The sequence below is a fragment of the Anomaloglossus baeobatrachus genome, chromosome 4 (assembly GCF_048569485.1).
Source record: "Anomaloglossus baeobatrachus isolate aAnoBae1 chromosome 4, aAnoBae1.hap1, whole genome shotgun sequence".
Lineage (NCBI taxonomy): Eukaryota > Metazoa > Chordata > Amphibia > Anura > Aromobatidae > Anomaloglossus > Anomaloglossus baeobatrachus.
This window is the reverse complement of record NC_134356.1, coordinates 328,762,830-328,777,398: the sequence shown is the minus strand read 5'-3', so window position 1 is coordinate 328,777,398 and position 14,569 is coordinate 328,762,830.

Below are 14,569 nucleotides of genomic sequence, written 5' to 3'. Positions count from 1 at the left end.
CTACTACACTAGTGAGGATTGTAGTGAGGATGAGGTGCCCCAGCTCATCAAGTGATGGGCTGGGGCACCTCATCCTCACTACAATCGTCACTACTACTACACTAGTGAGGATTGTAGTGAGGATGAGGTGCCCCAGCTCATCAAGTGATGGGCTGGGGCACCTCATCCTCACTACAATCGTCACTACTACTACACTAGTGAGGATTGTAGTGAGGATGAGGTGCCCCAGCTCATCAAGTGATGGGCTGGGGCACCTCATCCTCACTACAATCGTCACTACTACTACACTAGTGAGGACTGTAGTGAGGATGAGGTGCCCCAGCTCATCAAGTGATGGGCTGGGGCACCTCATCCTCACTACAATCGTCACTACTACAACACTAGTGAGGATTGTAGTGAGGATGAGGTGCCCCAGCTCATCAAGTGATGAGCTGGGGCACCTCATCCTCACTACAATCCTCACTACAATCCTGAAGTGCAGTTTCTTCAAATTCATTTAAAGGCACTTGGAACGCTGAAATTGCTGTTTATAATTTAAGCCTCTATTAAAAACCTCTTATCAGCGCTGGTTTATTGGGGATTTATTGGGCTGACAGGGGGTAATAAAGATGGAGTCTCTAATGTGTCTGTGTATTTATTTCTATTAAAGTATTTTTTCTCTGTGTGGTGTCTTTTTTTTTACCCTTTATTGCAGATTCTTAATGGCCGGGTCAAACGTGCCTGACATTAAGAATCTCTGGCTTAATACTGGCTAGTAAAACAAAGCCAGTATTAACTCATGATTACCCAACAAGCCACCCAGCTCCAGGGCTGTTGGAAGAGTTGGATACAGCGCCAGATGATGGCGCTTCTATGAGAGTGCCATTTTCTGGGATGGCTGCGGACTGAAATTCGCAGCAGAGGCGCCCAGAAACCTCGGGCTAACCTGTGCTGCGGATTCCAATCCCCAGCTGCCTAGTTGTACCTGGCTGGACACAAAAATGGGGCGAAGCCCACGTCATTTGTTTTTTAATTATTTCATGAAATAAGTGAAATAATTAAAAAAAACGGGCTTCCCTATATTTTTGGTTCCCAGCCGGGTACAAATAGGCAACTGGGGGTTGGAGGCAGCCCGTGGCTGCCTGCTGTACCTGGCTAGCATACAAAAATATGGCGAAGCCCACGTCATTTTTTTGGTGGGCAAAAAACTTCTGCATACAGTCCTGGATGGAGTATGCTGAGCCTTGTAGTTCTGCAGCTGCTGTCTGCTCTTCTCCATACAGACAGACAGCAGCTGCAGAACTACAAGGCTCAGCATACTCCATCCAGGACTGTATGCAGAAGTTTTTTGCCCCCTGAAAAAAATTATGTGGGCTTCGCCATATTTTTGTATGCTAGCCAGGTACAGCAGGCAGTTACGGCTGCCCCCAACCCCCAGTTGCCCATTTGTACCCGGCTGGGAACCAAAAATAAAGGGAAGCCCTTTTTTTATTATTTCATGAATTTCATGAAATAATTAGAAAACAAATGACGTAGGCTTCGCCCCATTTTTGTGTCCAGCCAGGTACAACTAAGCAGCTGGGGATTGGAATCCGCAGCACAGGTTGGCCTGAGCTTTCTGGGCCCCACTGCTGCGAATTGCAGTCTGCAGCCACCTCAGAAAATGGCATTTTCATAGAAGCGCCATCTTCTGGCACTGTATCCAACTCTTCCAGCACCTGCCTGTTATACCTGGCTAGCATACAAAAATATGGCGAAGCTCACTTCCTTTTTTTGTAGTTTTTTGGCAAAAAAAAATAAAAAATGCTTCCCTGGATTTTCCATTGCCAGTGAAGGTAACACCAAGCAGTGGGGGTTAGCAGCCAGTAGCTGCTTGGATTACCCTTAGCTAGCAATACAAAAATGCAGCGGGAGCCCATATATATATTTTTTTTAATTATTTATTTAAATAACTAAAAACAAAATGGGCTTCCCTGTATTTTGATTGCTGGACATCACAGTGCTGTAAAAATAAATCTTTAAAAAAAATGACATAGCGCTCCGCGGTATTTTTGATTCTCAGCGCAGATAAAGCAGACAGCTATGGGTTGCCACCCTCATCTGCCTGCCGTTACCTTGGTTGGCAATCAAAATACAGGGAAGCCCATTAATTTTTTCTATTTAAAAAATAGTTAAAAAAAAAATGACGTTGGGTCCCCCCATTTTTGATAGCCAGCTAGGGTAAAGCAGACGGCTGTAGCCTGAAAACCACAGCTGGCAGCTTTACCGTGGTTGGGGATCCAATGTGGAGGAACCCCCAGGCTCTTTTTTTATAATTATTTTATAAATATTAATAATTACACAAAAAAAGTAGGGTCCCCCCCAAATTGGATCACCAGCCAAGGAAAAGCGGACAGCTGTGGTCTGGTATTCTCAGGGTGGGAAGGTCCATAGTTATTGGGCCTTCACAGCCTAAAAATAGCAGGCCGCAGGCACCCCAGACGTGGCGCATCCACTAGATGCGCCAATCCTGGCGCTTCACCCCAGCTCATCCCGTGCCCTGGTGCAGTGGCAAACGGGGTAATAAATCTGGTTGATACTAGCTGTAAAGTCACCTGAGATCAAGCCCAGCAGTTTGTGATGTCATGGCGTCTATTAGATACCCAACATCATAAACTGTCAGTACTAACAAAAAAAAAAAAAAAAAAAAAAATCGACAAAAGAAATTTATTTGAAAAAACAGTCCCCAAAACATTTCCTCTTTCACCAATTTATTGTAAGAAAAAAAATAAAGGAATATGGGGGGGAGACACTCAGGGAACGTATCCCCCATTTTCTAGGAGTGCGGACCCTTCATGTGAGGAGTGTGGGTGCAATGAATCTGCACTCACTCTCCCCGGGTCCACAGCAGCAGAGTCCATGTCGTAATGGTTGCTACCAAAGCTGCAATGCCCTGCTCATGAGGTAAGGGCATGCCTAATCAGGAGAACTACTGTAGAGGAAGCTCGGCTCACTGGTATATAGGTTCTCAGAGGTAATAATAGATAAAATTAGTGAGTAACCTCGGCACTCTAAATCTCCCAGACTAAGTCAGTAAGTCACAACGGATAGTAATGCAAAATCACTCTTTATTGGTCCGTATTAAGAAAAAAATTTTTTTCATAAGCATATATGATTTTGTCCAAAACAAGTTACAAATGACGTTTCGGCCTGAGCCTTCGTCAGATTGGACTCATCTGCATGTAATCATGAAAAATGACAATAATCAGTATCACATAAGAGTGAGAGAACAATAACATAAACTCGAACAATGTAGAGGTACAATTGGGATGCAGCAAAAAAATTGCAACACAGCAAGAAATGAAACACATGATACAAATGTCATAATACAGTACAAGGACAATATAGTAATGACAAATATGGGGTCAGAGTAGGCTTAGACAGCTCTGGTACGAAAGAGATGTCAATCATAAAGTAACATGTGCAGTAGGTGTAGAGCTACACTATGCATGGCAGAGCTAATGGGTAGACCGACCATAGAAAAAGAACGGAGAAAAAGTGGAGAAAGAGTGGAGAAAAAGTGGAGAAAGAGTGGAGAAAGAGTGGAGAAAAAGTGGAGAAAAAATGGAGAAAAAGTGGAGAAAAAGTGGAGAAAAAGTGGAGAAAAAATGGAGAAGAAGTGGAGAAGAAGTGGAGAAGTGTTTGTTCATGCCAGATGGGAGATAAATATTTTTTTACCGGCGCTGTCATTTACTGTAACATGATCATCAGTGTACGGTGTATACCTGTGATCACGTGAGCGGGAACCGGAAAAACCGTCCTGAATCATGATCTCCAGGGTCTCAGCTAGCCCTGAAACCCCGGAGATTTTCTGACGCTGGGGGGCGTTCTTCACTTATTTCTGCCTGCTGTTTATAAACGGCAAATCAGAATAAGGCTATATTAACACGACCGATCCATTTTTGTGGTCTGCAAAAAACAGTCCGTTTTTTTTCACGGGTGCATCCGTTTCTGTTCCGTAGACGGTCCGTATGTCATCTGTTTGTCATCCGTGTGCCTTCCGTTTTTTTGTGTACTGCAAAAAAACTGAAGGAGGGTAAATGCATAAATTTACCCAGGATCCATAGCTTCATCCTACATGAGGCATTTTTTTTCATAAACATATATGTTTTTGTCCAAAACAAGTTACAAATTACGTTTCGGCCTGAGCCTTCGTCAGATTGGACTTGACTGCCAGGACCCAACCACCACCTTTTCCCCCCTAGAAAGACACCACACCGTTCTTTATAAGTTAAATTGCTTTTATTTTCACTTATTCACTTTTGGAGAGGCATAGGGAAAAACACTCTCATCTTTTACTTTGGCATAAATTTTTGGTCGCAGCTTTCAAATTAGGCATTACCAGCCAACACCACGGGGTTTTGGGAAATTTTCCGCCACCGGCCGTCCGGTGCGGGTATTTCACCACCATTTTTCCTACCCCTTCCGCCAAGGAGCAGCACAGCGCTAGCAAGCTGCGACCCCCCCCCAAAACCACAGAACCTGAGCCATCTCCTCACCATTCTCACTACCAAACCTCCGAAACAGCATCATTTAAGATGTACTCGCTCCCTCATCGGGACAGCAAAGTTAATACCTTCCAGCTGGCGGTACCACACCAACAAATTTTTTTTTTTTTTATATTTTACAAAATCAACTTAGGTAGGCACTGGTTGCCCGTGCGCCAAGGACAGCTCCGTAACACATCCTTCCTTAGATACGTTCCAATATGAGCTGAAAATCACCTCTGGCTGGCCCATCTTCCATTTAGAAAATAACAGGGAAAGTTGTACATCTCCGACCGGATGAGGGTACGGGGCGGAGCGCAGCTAGGTGGCAGGGGACCAGATCTGTGACGCCTACTTGGGTCGCCAAGTCAACTGTGGAGGGCGGCTCACCAATCCTGAACACCTCAGGTAGCGCACTCAGCTCAACCAGCTCCCGGCAACTTCTCCAATCACATCCAGGTCAATGGAAACCAAGGACCAACCGCCAGGGCGAGGATCAGCTTTTCCCGCTGCCCGAAAAGTATGGGCCTGACCTAAGCTCGAAACCTAGGCCGACTTACATCTGAAAAGGAAAACATTGTCAGAAAGGAAAAACTCTCGAAACCAGCAAAATTCTCTTAACCAGCAGACCCCCTTCCCCTTGGGGTTGATTTGGGAAAAACTTGCGTTTTTTTTTTTGTTTTTTGTTTTTTTTTTATTAATACACAAATCTGGAACGTATGTAATGTTACGCTAGCCTATATGACAGTCAGTAGCCTCTTGCGCTTCTACTAGTGGCGGTTTATAAAACAAACTCGGTACGGACGTTCCTCAAAATGCATTTGCGTTGCCAACCCCATCCCATTGAAACCACGCTCATACACACTTGCCCCAAAGCTTCAGCAGCACCCCAGTTCTGGGGGGGAAGGGAGGGGTGTTTACATCCCAGGTACTGCAGCTGGCGCACCCACAATAAACAACCATCACCAAGTTATCACCAAGAAATTGTCCGCCAAATATGGGAAAAAGTCTTCATGGTTAAAAGATGCTCCCCGTCATCCCTGTTCGTCTAAGGGCTATCACTAACACCTTAGGCATACCAACCAGGGGTGGGGGAAAAAGATCCCAAAACTGTGAGGGAAGACAGGCTTGGCTAGATAGACCTAGGCCTTTCTTCAGCCTGTGTGACTAAGCTTTAAGATCAAAACCACAATGGGCGTAACCACCCGGCCCGGTACCTTATTAGGTCGACAAACAGCCAGGAGTATTAGGCCTCCTGACATCCACCCACCTGCCGCTAATCCACTACCCATTCCATACCGTGGGTCCCACTAGGCCTTGGTCGCGCAGGTCCAGTTCCGCAACTGAAAAATTGCAAGGCAAAACCCCGTACCAGTTTGCTCACAACAGGAAAAAACGGTACCCGTTGGTGAAGTAGAATCACTAAATACTGCCGGTTATATATTAGCAAGGGATCGCTTGAAAATCATCATGCTTTTCACCCGCCTGGTAAACCCCACTCGCTGCATACCCTACTATAGGCCCATCATGCCTGTGTTGTAACGAGAGGCCGGGTCATGGGCCTCCTTTCAATGGGAGTACCATTACGAATTTAAGGAATCAAAACCTTTGGACCTGCCAGCGGACGGAGTTAACGAGGATACCTGGGATTGGAAAATCAATAGGGAGTAAACAATACTATCACGGCAACTGGATACCTGGTATGACTTTAACCTTTCATTGACTTATGCGCATTCTAAAAACCGAAAAGCCTAAACAGCCCACTACTGATAAGGGAAGTTGTAAACAGGTGGTTAGACGGGTTTTTCCCCCGGGCTTGGTAACCAACTGATAATACCACTTTTTTTTTTTTTTTTTATAAAAAACGTTGTGTTGAAAACAAACCCAAACAGCCAGACCTGCTGCTGTTAAATACACCCCCTAGCGATTCAGCCGTTACTGCTCTTGAAGCGAATGTAGCCATTGAAGCTTAAAGAAAAATTCAGCTACACAATCAGTTCCTCCTTTTCAGGTGCCTGATTCCATGTAGCGGAAAATAAAGTTTAATCTTACCGCACCTAGGGTTGGACCAATGTACCGATACCGGGTAATGTGACCCTGCCGCTTAGTCCTACACCGGAAGCCTAGGAAAGGCGCCTTGGAAACAATGACAGCAATAGAAATGACCTTACCCGCAAAGTTGAAGTTCATACCTATGGAACCGCAGGGGCCGAAAGATAAACCTCCATACGATGGGTAATAGCCGATAAACGCTATTTCCATGCGGCAAAACCTTCCAAAACAAAAGTCAAACCCAAAGGGAGGGGCTTTTTCATATTTTTTTTTTTTTTAAATTCATAATAGGTGCTTCAAATAATGAAGCTACTTGGCACCCTCTATAGTCTAGTATTAGAATGATTGTTGTCTACTAACACATGGGAAAGCACTTGTCAGTTGTGCACACCTGAGACCTAAACTAAAATTGTGTATTTTTTTTTTTTTGAGGCTATTTATGTGGACATAATTGCTCAGGAAACATTAGTGGGCATAATTATGCAATTACATAAAAATGCCAATTTTCGCATCTCACATGTTCATTTTCGTCTGTTAAACTGAAACTCCAACAAACACGAAAATGCACAGAAATACACTTTGCTATTACCATAAAGTTATCAGTGACGAACATAGCTTACGCCTTGTTAACTACAGCACTAAGTTAGAGTGTATACCAAGGAGAGGTGATCTCCTGTGAGCCCAACATATTGTAACCCTCCTATAAATCACTTGACAGGCCACATCTAAAATCTGGGATCCAGTTTTGACTCGACTTTTTTTTTTTTTTTTTTTTTTGTTATCAAAAAGGCGGTGGGTGGACATTCTGAGATTAGTCGGTTCAAGGAGACAACTAGATTATTGCAAGGAATGGAGGAGGAGATTCCATTTTTATGCATAAATCGTGTGTGGTCACTATAAAGGACTGGAACATTACTTCCTCCTACCGCAGCTAAATGGGAAGGGTTCTTTACAGTAAGAGCAATCAGACTGCGGAATGCCGACCACAAGAGGTAGTAATGGCAGCTACTATAGCGCCTATTACGGCGGGTGTATGATTTCCTCAGTACACCTATAGTGCCGGTCACACATAACTTAATTACAGAATGTTGAATAGGGAGGAAAACCTGTTGCCTGGTGACATCACGTGACCCCCCCAGGGCGCTTATTCCACCCCGCAATCCCACGTAATGGTACTTGCCAGATTGTGCAGGATAAAAGGGGGCGGCCGGACTCCGGATGTTCCTGCCCAATTCCAACAGCACTCCGCTGTCCAGGCCAATGTACACTCAGATGCTCATCATCCGGCAGCGGGACCGCACCAGGGGTTAGTTTGAAGAAAAAGGGGGTCTAAATCTACATGTCACTCATGACGCCCGGGGCCCCAACGCCCGTGCATATCCCCAGGTGGGGGGGAACAGAGTCCGATCCAAGCCGCTACCCACAGAACGGGAGGTGGGGGTTTGTTCAAGTGAGTGAGGGTTGTTCATCCTAAGGTGTCATGCCGACCCCTAAAGGGGAGGGGGGTGAAAATCACTGGCACTAGTGGAAGAGGTGGGGTATCAGCAGGTGGAGGCTATGCCACCTGCTGCAACTTCTCCCTTCAATACTGCAAATGCACATGTCTCAGCTTACCTCCCCCCCACCCTGCACAGTTAAAGTGAGGCCTGACCACACCCCTTAATTCACCCCACTGGCCGGGATACCCAGATGACCCCTAGCTCCTTCATGACTAGCAGCTTTTTTTTTTTTTTTTTTAATTTATTTATTTAATTTATTTATTTATTTTATTTATAATTTATTTATTTAATTTATTTATTTTTTATTTATAATTTATTTATTTATTTTTTATAATTTATTTATTTATTTATTTTTTTAACTTGTCTGGGGATACCAATAGGGGATGGGTGGATTCTGCTGACTTCTGCAGTCAGCACATACACCAATGCAGCACCTCCAATCCGAGCTGCATCAGAGGCTGTGCCCATCCGCAGCCTGCCCCCACATTCTCCCCGCTCCCCTGTACCGGCTGTGACAGGGCAGCGGTGACAGGGCGGTGGAGGGAGAAGGGGCACGGGGTTTGTTACTCCCACAAGGTCGGCGGGTCCTCCGCTGCAGCGCTTCCACCTGCGCTGCATCAGGGACTGCGCCGGCTCACAGCCTGCACTCGCACCCACCGCTGGCGGAGGCAGGGCGGCGGGTGGGCGGCGCCATAAGCAAAGAGCGCTTTCGCGCTCTTTTCAAACTGAGGGGCGGGCTCCAGCTGACCGGCAGGCGGGTAGTTCACTCAGAACGCCGCTCGCCGGCACACCTAGCTGGAGCCTCAGCAGGGAGGAAGCCGCTCACAACTAACAGCGCTGTGAGTAGGACACTTCCTTCCCTGCTGATGGGGGATTTGTGACAGACGGCGAGCACAGGCGGACCGGCGGGCGGGTATTTCCCTGAGAACACCGCTCGCCGGCACATGTCACCTGTTCCTCAGCAGGGAGGGAGCCGCTCACAGCTAAAGCGCCGTGGGCAAAACTCTTCCCTCCCTGCTGATAGCTCTCTTACCGCCTTCCGAAGCGGGTATACGCCACCGGCCGCCCAAACAGGTCCGGGTCCAGGAACAGAGAGACCGGAAGCTGGGCAGTGCCGTGACATATCTGGGAGGCGGGGCTAAGAGCAGGTCATAGCACAGGAGCAGGGGTATCTGGTGAGTGTCTTTTTAGGGGGAGAACCTCCTAAAATTAGCATAGAGGGCCTGCAGTCAGGTGGCAGCATCTCAAATTTTGGCTGCAGTGCCCCTCAATCTGCATGTAATCATGAAAAATGACAATAATCAGTATCACATAAGAGTGAGAGAACAATAACATAAACTCGAACAATGTAGAGGTACAATTGGGATGCAGCAAAAAAATTGCAACACAGCAAGAAATGAAACACATGATACAAATGTCATAATACAGTACAAGGACAATATAGTAATGACAAATATGGGGTCAGAGTAGGCTTAGACAGCTCTGGTATGAAAGAGATGTCAATCATAAAGTAACATGTGCAGTAGGTGTAGAGCTACACTATGCATGGCAGAGCTAATGGGTAGCCGACCATAGAAAAAGAACGGAGAAAAAATGGAGAAAAAGTGGAGAAAAAGTGGAAAAAGAGTGGAGAAAAAGTGGAGAAAGAGTGGAGAAAGAGTGGAGAAAAAGTGGAGAAAAAGTGGAGAAAAAGTGGAGAAAAAGTGGAGAAAAAGTGGAGAAAAAGTGGAGAAAAAATGGAGAAAGTGGAGAAAAAGTGGAGAAAAAGTGGAGAAGAAGTGGAGAAGAAGTGGAGAAGAAGTGGAGAAGAAGTGGAGAAGAAGTGTTTGTTCATGCCAGATGGGAGATAAATATTTTATTACCGGCGCTGTCATTTACTGTAACGTGATCATCGGTGTACGGTGTATACCTGTGATCACGTAAGCGGGAACCGGAAAAAACGTCCTGAATCATGATCTCCAGGGTCTCAGCTAGCCCTGAAACCCCGGAGATTTTCTGACGCTGGGGGGCGTTATTCACTTATTTCTGCCTGCTGTTTATAAACGGCAGATCAGAATAAGGCTATATTAACACGACCGATCCATTTTTGCGGTCTGCAAAAAACAGTCCGGTTTTTTTCACGGGTGCATCCGTGTGGCATCCGTTTCCGTTCCGTAGACGGTCCGTATGTCATCTGTTTGTCATCCGTGTGACTTCCGTTTTTTTGTGTACTGCAAAAAAACTGAAGGAGGGTAAATGCATAAATTTACCCAGGATCCATAGCTTCATCCTACATGAGGCATTTTTTTTCATAAGCATATATGTTTTTGTCCAAAACAAGTTACAAATGACGTTTCGGCCTGAGCCTTCGTCAGATTGGACTTATCTGCATGTAATCATGAAAAATGACAATAATCAGTATCACATAAGAGTGAGAGAACAATAACATAAACTCGAACAATGTAGAGGTACAATTGGGATGCAGCAAAAAAATTGCAACACAGCAAGAAATGAAACACATGATACAAATGTCATAATACAGTACAAGGACAATATAGTAATGACAAATATGGGGTCAGAGTAGGCTTAAACAGCTCTGGTATGAAAGAGATGTCAATCATAAAGTAACATGTGCAGTAGGTGTAGAGCTACACTATGCATGGCAGAGCTAATGGGTAGACCGACCATAGAAAAAGAACGGAGAAAAAATGGAGAAAAAGTGGAGAAAAAGTGGAGAAAAAGTGGAGAAAAAGTGGAGAAAAAGTGGAGAAGAAGTGGAGAAGAAGTGGAGAAGAAGTGTTTGTTCATACCAGATGGGAGATAAATATTTTTTTACCGGCGCTGTCATTTACTGTAACGTGATCATCGGTGTACGGTGTATACCTGTGATCACGTGAGCGGGAACCGGAAAAACCGTCCTGAATCATGATCTCCAGGGTCTCAGCTAGCCCTGAAACCCCGGAGATTTTCTGACGCCGGGGGGCGTTATTCACTTACTTCTGCCTGCTGTTTATAAACAGCAGATCAGAATAAGGCTATATTAACACGACCAATCCATTTTTGCGGTCTGCAAAAAACAGTCCATTTTTTTTCACGGGTGTATCCGTGTGGCATCCGTTTCCGTTCCGTAGACGGTCCGTATGTCATCTGTTTGTCATCCGTGTGCCTTCCGTTTTTTTGTGTACTGCAAAAAAACTGAAGGAAGGTAAATGCATAAATTTACCCAGGATCCATAGCTTCATCCTACATGAGGCGGTCACATGTTCACTCCAGTGCCATTTTCTACTGCTTTTCACAGCGTAGAGCGCTCTGGTGATTTTCTTGTGCTTGTGCATATCAGTCTTTTCTGTCATTATAATGGCAGAAAGACACATAATGTCCCACTCTCCTGCATTTTGTAATTTTGCACCCTTTGGTGCCTTTCATGTGGCACTAAGGGGTGCTTAGCTTTGTATTTAGCCAAACAAATGAAAAAAAAAAATGACGTAGGGTTCCCCCTAGTTTTGTAGCCAGCTAGGGTAAAGCAGACGGCTGCAGCCTGCAGACCACAGCTGGCAACCTCACCTTGGCTGGTAATCCAAAACTGAGGGCACCCCCTGCTGTTATTTTAAATTAAATAAATAATTAAAAAAAAAAAAACACGTAGGGGTCCCCCCAAAATTGGATCACCAGCCAAGGTAAAGCAGACAGCTGGGGTCTGATATTCTCAGACTAGGGAGGTCCATGGTTATTGGACTCTCCCCAGCCTAAAAATAGCAGGCCGCAGCCGCCCCAGAAGTGGCGCATCCATTAGATGCGCCAATCCTGGTGCTTCTCCCCAGCTCAGCCCGCGCCCTGGTGCGGTGGCAAACGGGGTAATATATGGGGTTAATACCAGATGTGTAATGTCACCTGGCATCAAGCCCTGGGGTTGGTGAGGTCAGGTGTCTATCAGATACCCGACATCACCAACCCAGTCAGTAATAAAAAAAAATAGACGACAAACACATTTTTATTTGAAAAAACACTCCCCAAAACATTCCCTCTTTAACCAATTTATTAAAACAAATCCAGGTCTGGTGTAATCCAAGGGGTTGCCATGACGATCCACACTGTCCCAGTCAATGAAGAGCAGAATGTTCCCCATTGGCTGGGAGAGCAATGCAGTGACCTGAGCTAACATCAATGGGTCAGCCCAGGTCACTGCAGGGTATGACAAGTGCTGCTGTCAGCAAGGTACATTACCTGCGCTGATCTCCAGCACACTGACAGCACCTGTCACTGAGTTCAATGACCTTCACAGCCAAGTATCGCGAGAGGCCCGTGACGTCACCGCTAGTCAGTCTCGGGTCGGAAGCGAGAGGTGAAGTGACAAGCGGCGACCATGGAGGACAGTGACAGCGCTGAGGTCGGGATGGCGGGATTTCATCACCGCAGGTAAGCCGAGCGGGACCATGTGTGCAGAGTGTGTGTGTGTGTGTGTGTGTATGTATGTATGTATGTGTACATGCCGCGGGCAGGAGGGGGCGGAGCGAGCTGAGCGGGGAAGTCTGGGCTTCCTGCACGTAACTAGGATAAACATCGGGTTACTAACCAAAGCGCTTTGCTTGGATACCCGATGTTTATCTTGGTTACCAGCTTGTGGCAGGCTGCCAGCGATGGCTCCTGCACACTGTAGCTGTAAAAAGCCCTGCTTTTTGCTGCTAGAACCGTTCTCGAACGTATCTAGAACTATCGAGCTTTTGCAAAAAGCTCGAGTTCTAGTTCGATCTAGAACAGCCCCCAAAATCACTCGAACCTCGAACTGGAGAACCGCGAACCGCGAACCGCGCTCAACTCTACTGATGAAACAGTGAAAAACAAATCGAAAACTGAAAAACATAAAATAAAATAAAAACAAGACACTTTCCCTCGTTTACCAATTTATTAGAAAGCAAAGTTCACAAGCAGGTCTGGCGTAGTCCAGCACTTCCCACAACATTCCCCAATTACGTCAATCAAAGTCTATGGTGACTCAATCTGGCACTCCACAACTTGACCCGGAACATCTGAAGAGTGATAACGCTGCTGATGTCACCGCTCTTCACAGTTGTCGGTTCTCGTGGAACACAGCGTAACCTTGAAGTGGGTGCTGCTCAAAACCTATGGGGTGTCAGATAGATATTCGATAGACTTTGACTGACTAAATCAGGGAACATTGTGGGAAGGGCTGGACTACGTCTGACCTGCGTGGGAAATTTGCTTTCTAATAAATTGATGAGTGAGGGAAAGTTTCTTGTCTTGCTTCCCTCTTTTTATGTTTTTTCGGGATCTGTGGACTACATTGGATTTTCTGAGCTATTTTGGACCTGCCTGTTTTTTTTTTTTGTTTTTTTTTAATAAATTGGGTAATCACTAAAAGAGTCGGGAGTGTTTTATTTAAAGTATTTGTGTGTGAGATTTTTTCATTTTAACCAGTTTACGACCCATGACGTAGTTTGTACGTCATGGATCATGTGAAATGAATCCCCGCGGGCTGCCGTGGGCAGTCCGCTGTGATCCGCACATATATCAGCTTATTTAAACAGCTGACATGTGTGACTGCTAGTCACAAGTGGAATCGACCGGCGACTATTAACCCCTTCCATCTTGCTGCCAAAATCTGGCAGCGAGATGTATATGCGTGCAACCATAATGATGATTTACCGGCACCCATCGTAAGTCATGTGACATGAACTCGTGACTTCCGGTGGTTGCCATGGTAGCACAGGGTCATGTGATGATGCCTGTAGCGATCATGAGTCACTTTCTCTCAATGCTGGCAGAGGGCAGTGTGTGAGAGTAAAGTACCATATTTGCAGATCTCAGCTGTGTAGCTGTGATCTGGAGAAATGGAAGAGCGATCAGACTGCTGATCGTTAAAGTCCCCTAAAGGACCTAGTAAAATAAAAAAAAAGTTTTAAAAAATTTTACAAAAATAAAAAACCTAAAAGCTCAAATCACCCCCCATTCACCCCATTGAAAATTAAAGGGTTACAAAAAAAAAATTATACATATATTTGGTATTGTCGCGTTCAGAAATGCCCGATCTATCAAAATATAAAATCAATTAATCTGATCGGTAAATGGCGTAGTGGCGAAAAATTCCACACACCAAAATTACGTTTTTTGGTTGCCGCAAATTTTGAGCAAAATGCAATTACAGGCGATAAAGTTGTAGCATCTGCGCAAAAATGGTACCATTAAAAACGTCAGCTCAAGACACAAAAAATAATTTGTCTCTGAGCCATAGATCAAGAAAAGTGAGAATGCTACGGGTTTCAGAAAATGGCGCACAATGTGCACCACTTTTTTTGGACAAACTTGTGGATTTTTTTAACCCCTTAGAAACAAATAAATCTATACATGTTTTGTGTCTACAAACTCGCACCGACCTCAGGCATTACAGTGACACATCAATTTTACCATATAATGAACATGGTGAATAAAATATCCCAAAAACTATTGTGCGAGTGCACTTTTTTTGCAGTTTTTCCACACTTGAAATTTTTTGCTATTTTCCAGTACACAATATGG